General features: G+C 60.8%; 1 long non-coding RNA gene across 1 annotated transcript; it reads right to left on the bottom strand.

The window, feature by feature from the left end:
* Positions 1–574: 574 nt before the first annotated feature.
* On the bottom strand, positions 575–2,821 carry LOC121013165 (uncharacterized). The gene is made up of 2 exons (XR_005782540.1): positions 2,720–2,821; positions 575–1,984 (listed from the first exon to the last, which is right to left on the bottom strand). It is a non-coding gene; the product is annotated as an uncharacterized LOC121013165 (long non-coding RNA).
* Positions 2,822–5,533: the final 2,712 nt, after the last annotated feature.

Below are 5,533 nucleotides of genomic sequence, written 5' to 3'. Positions count from 1 at the left end.
GTTCAGAAATAGGGGTTCCCCCTCCCTGCTGCAGCCCTGGCTGTCCCTCTCACACCTGAGCCCCAAGATTTCCCAGTCCCAGCCTGATGAACTACAAATGCAGCCTAAGGCCTCCCGCTCTCCTTCTCAGTGGCCACAAATGCACCCCACCTAACCACACGCACCCCTCATTACCACCTGCACCCCACATGCCACCTGCACCCCACATTATCGCCTGCACCCCACACACCCAAATAACAGAAAGCCTGCCAATGTCTCCAGAAGACCTTGTTGCTAACACAGAATCCTCTCCCCTTTCTGTGCTTTTGCAATTCTGTTTCAGAGGGAGAGGCCTCTGCTCAGGGATGACTTTTCTAGTAGCTTCTAGCCTCCTCAAGGCCCCACGGTGACCTGGGCCCAGGAAGGGCCTGTCCCAACGGGTTTAAGTCCGTGGTACAACTTGTGCAATACAGACGGTGACTGAGGACATCTGAAGTTGGGAATGGACAGGACTGGTATTTTCAACCAACACCTGATCTCTTAATCTTCATGAAAAATCAACTCTTTTCAGATCAAATAATATTTACTGAGTGCCTCTAGTATAGCATCCATATAGTTTATTTAACATATCAACTTCCCTGAGTACATTTTTACAAACAAGGAGAAAGTGCTCAGACAGAACGACACGATGGCAGGTGACCCGTGCCAGGCTTGCCCTCGACACCGTCCTTCCCAGCTCTGGGCTGGGACACACCGTCCACTCCCAGGGGCGGACTGGGACCGGAGAACCCTAACCCGCCTGACCGGGCCCCCCCCCCCCCCCCGCTCCCCACCCAGGCCCTGGCCTCCCACCATCTAGAATCGTGCCCTGCTGCAGCCAGGTTCCCAGAAACCCGACGGGACTCCCTGAGACGACAGCTCTGAGGGCATTCCCCCAGCTCAGCAGGTGAACAGAAGGTCGTTGAAGAGACACAGTACCGGGGACACGATTTATGGGCTAAACGCAGCAGAGAGCTGTCCAGTTTGGGGGCCCGGGTGTTCCTCAGGACTGCAGCACTGAGGGGCGAGGAGACGTGACACGTCTTGAACACACACTAGGTGCTGGTTGCCTCACACGCATCACCGTTCAGTCACCAACCAACACACGTCAGGGGGTGTTATAAATGCACGTGTTAGTTGCCTCGTTTGGGATGAGGTCTAAGAAGCCCGAGGACGGTCCTCGGGGTCACACAGCTGGCCGGTGGCAGAGTGGAGATTCACACTGAGGTTGACTCGGGCCCGAAGTCGGCACGGCCCAGAGGCCCCTGTGGGGTTCCCACCCGCCTGCCACCCCCACGCGAGCTCTGCGCGGCCTGGGGACGGTGGCCTTTTCCCGAGGCTGGACCCTTGGCCCTGTCCGCAGAGCCCCTTCTTCGGGGACAGCTTCGGACTGTTCTTGTCAGTGACCTTCTCCCATCCTTCCCAGCCGGCCAGAGTCTCCCCGCCCGTGGCCGGCTGTGCCTCCCAGAACTTCCAGTCTGTCTCCTTTGCTGCACGTCCATCCTTGCCGGCCAGTGTCCCCTCGGGGTCACGTGGGATACAAGGAGGAAGCGTGGCCACACGCCCGCTGTCTGTGGACTGAATGCGCAGTAACCACCACCGCCACGAAGCAGCAGCCGTCCGCGGACCCGAGAGCCAGCGGCGAGGTCTGTCCCTCGTGCAGACCGGTGATCGAGTCTGCCCCGCATGGTGAGGGTTGGTGTTCAACTAGACCTTTGACCTTCACACGCGCCAGACCGGACAGCGAAGCCGCCTCTGTTCCACGCTCTTCCTTCCCAACGAGGAGCCGGGCTGGCGTCGGGGGGAGTGAGACACAGAGGGTGTCACCGTGCAACGGGGGCCGCTGTCCCGGGGGAGGCCCTGGGAGACAGGCGAGCTCCGGCCCCCACGGCATAAACCGCCGGAGGAAACGAGCCCGGATGTGCCGCACGAGGCCGTGTGAGGCCACGGGCGCCCCGGAGGGCCGCTGCAGGCCTGGGTCACCAAAGAGACAAAACACAAAACCGTTAGTACCGTTAGCCACTGCAGCCCCACAGACGCCGTCCGCCGCGCCCTTTCAGAAACAGAGCAACTCAGCGGCGGAAACTGTAGAAGCCCCGAGCGGTCAGACAGCCTGCCGGAGAACACAGCGGGGCCGGAGCCACGAAACCCAGGGCGTTCGCTGAGCACCTCTGTGCCCTGAGTGAGGCCGGAGCCACTGTCCCTAATCTAGCTTCTTGTGAGGTAAGCTAGTCGGGTTATGGAGCAATCTAGTGAGTTATAAAATAATCTCATAGGACACAAGGGTCACTGGCACTGAGCAGGACGCGATGGCCCCCAAACTGTGCCGTGGGCGATGCAGGGAGGGTGTGCTGGGCAGCAGGAACCCCAGGAGCGCCCACCCGGCCGGGCACAGACCCGGGCACCCAGCTTAGCTGGGGCCCCGTGGGCGTGGAGGAGGGGACTCTCGGCGGTCCTGGGGCAGAGGCCCTGACTGGCTGGTGGGCTCTCACTCCCTGGGTTGCTTTGCTGTGTCCTCAGGTGTTTCCCTGACCGCACCCCTGCCTCCCCTTGCCTGTGGGGCCTCCTCTTCTGGGAAAACTGCTCCTTCCAGAATGAGGTCCTCAGAGAGCCAGGCTGGCCTCACACTCAGGTGTGCACAGATCTGTCCACCACTGTCCTCAGTGACCCCAGGTCACCAGAGGGCAGGGAGGGGGCCCACCTGAAGGCCAAGAGTTGTTTCTCAAAAGGCCTAGACTTGGGGCGCCTGGGTGGCTCAGTCGGTCCAGTGTCCGACTTCGGCTCAGGTCATGATCTCATGGTCCGTGAGTTCGAGCCCCGCCTCGGGCTCTGTGCTGACAGCTCGGAGCCTGGAGCCTGCTTCCGATTCTGTGTCTCCCTCTCTCTCTGCTCCTCCCCTGCTTACACGCTATCTCTCAAAAATAAATAAAAATTTTAAAAAGTTAAAAAAAAAAAAAAGAAAAAAAGGCCCAGCCTTGCCCCAGAGCTACCATCTCCAGGCCTGCTCCAGGGCAACCCTGTCTTGGGACCGGCCCCCCCCCGCCCCCCCCCCAACATGGACATGAGGCCCAGCTTCCTGCACATCTGTTTGAAAGAGGCCGCCTCCCCGCTCCCTCTTCAGGGCCCGCCCTGGGCACTAGTTCTCTTGTCGGTAACGCCCAGCGCTGACCGCCACAGGCCTGACCTGCTAATGCCCACGTCTTACAGGAAAAACGACAGGAATGGTATAAATCTCTCCTGAGTTATTTGCGCTTCTCAGCACATCATCTATAAGACTCTCGGCTTGCTTGTGATAAGAAGACACATCACGCACGTAGGACCCGTTTGGGCAACAGGTGAGAGTGAATTGAACTCCATCCAGAGTAACCAAGGTTGGGGGGGGGGTGCCCAAGGTGAATTACAGCCCAGGTGGACCCCATGCCCTGCCTTCCTGCCCCACAGGCAGCGAGGACCCTCCGAGCCTGGCCCCTCCCCCAACCACCCGAGAGCCGCCCCAGGGGGCCGAGCACCCAGCCGTCAGGGCCCTGCTCCTCAGAGAGAACCGGGTTTCCCTTCTCTCCCCCTCGCCAAACCCCTGGTCCTGACCAGCACTCTGGGGGGGGCGGATGCTCTTTGGGGCCTAGGTAGGAGGCCTAAGCTTCGAGTTACGGACAGTCACCGAGGCCCCGTGAGCACACAGCCTTTGCCGGTCGACTCAGCACAGAGCACTCAGCTCGGGGCAGCAGCGAGCCCACACAGGGAGGCCTGGGCAGGCTTCCTGTTAGAGCCCAAACCAAAAGGTACCGGCTCCGCGTGCTGAGGTCGGGACAGACGCGGCCAGCACCTGCAGCGGACATCGGGGCGCGGAGGGGTGCCTGGGGGGCGGGATGCCTGCCGCCCCCTCCCGCCCGCAGCGCTGAATGGCCGCAGCCTCTTCCTGGTCCTCCAGAACGAGCCCGGGGCGGAGACTGATCGCATGCCCTTGTCTGTTGTGCATTCATAAGGAGACAAACAATTACTGCACTTGAAGGAACCCTATCATCAACGAGAGGAAAAGACTATTTTTCTGTAGCATGTGAATTCAGCTTTTATGACTAAATCACTACTTGAATCTTAAAGCCCTAATCATTACCATTTGCTTCCTAAAAATAACCGTCTCCCTTGTCCATATTTAGAACAGAAAACACTGAGCTTGCTGGCCCGGGAGGAAGGCGCCTCTTCCCAGCCGCGGCGCTTAACCCCTGCCTGGCTGACGAGCTCCTGTCCCCACGTGTCCTCAACGCAGGCAGCTCAGCCCGAGGGCCAGCGGACCTGAGGGGACCAGCAAGTCGCCAGACCCTCTGGGCCTCGGTTTCCCACAAGCAAAAGAGGTTCTGGGAAATTCTGCCCCACGTGAGTCCTGCCCCGGTAGAGAGGGAGCTCCCTGAGGGCAGGCCTGAGTCTCGGTGGCCCTGACGTGCGGCACCGGGGGGCCCGGAACAGAGGAGCTCACTTCACACGACGAAGCGCAGCAGGTGTGGGCCTGAGTGTGCAGTTCTCCACCGAGGTTCCTGAAGGACAGACAGGCGTGTGCCATCCTCCGAGCGAGGTTCCTGCTTCCCCCCCCCCCCCCCGTGCTGGTGCGAGCCTGTCCCTCCCCAGGAAGCAGCCAAGGCTGACGCACAGCGGCCATTCACCACTCTGGAATTGGCTCCCAGCAGAGGCCTGCACCTTCCTGGCCACAGAAGGTGGACCAGGCCTGACCAGCATGTTTAACAGAGCCACTGGGGCGAGGGAGGGGCTCCCAGGAAAGGACCAGGGCCCAGAGGGGGGTGGCCAGCGAGGAAAGGGCACGGGGAGGAGGGCGGGCCGGGGAGCTGACGCATTTCCTCCAGCATGTGACCCCGCGGGGTGACAGGGCTGTGGCCAGTCTCCACGGTGCACCCACGACTAACCGGGAGCACCAGGCAGCCTTTCCGACCCCAGGAGAGCAGCCAGCCAGGGCTCTGACACGTCGGTCCTCGGCAGGGAAGTAGGCCGACGGTCCTGTCCAAGGGGAGGACATCGGGACATCCCCACAAGTGAGCGACAGGTCACAAGCAGTGGCCGGTGGGGGGTAAATACAGTTCTTGCTCTTCTGCCCACGCTGCATGGTCAGACAGCCACCAAGTCAAGGACGGTGGGAAGTCAGATTTCGTCCTACCTGCAAGCCGGCCAGAGACGCTGCTGCGGGTCAGGGATGTTGGCGGAAAGAGGGAACCCCCGGGTCATACACAAGGGATCTGGCCGAGAGCTAGAGAGACGCACACCGACATTCTCAGTCGTGCGGCTCCCCAAGCCCCTTTCCTGCAGGGGTGTGGAGGGCCAGGCTGCACCTGCTTATAACACGCACGTGCTTCTAACGTGTGTTACAGGCGACGACCCCCGGGTCCTCCGCTCTCCAGGGAGACACAAGCCCCCTCACTACGCAACCTCCTTGAAGGCAGAGGCCGTCAGTGTGGGGACACAGGGACCTATGAAGAGTTAGGAAAATAACCCAAAGGCACAGCAATGAGGA

This window comes from Herpailurus yagouaroundi, unplaced genomic scaffold (genome assembly GCF_014898765.1).
Source record: "Herpailurus yagouaroundi ecotype Mexico unplaced genomic scaffold, PumYag 198, whole genome shotgun sequence".
Classification (NCBI taxonomy): Eukaryota; Metazoa; Chordata; class Mammalia; order Carnivora; family Felidae; genus Herpailurus; species Herpailurus yagouaroundi.
This window is presented reverse-complemented; position numbering and strand designations above follow the sequence as displayed.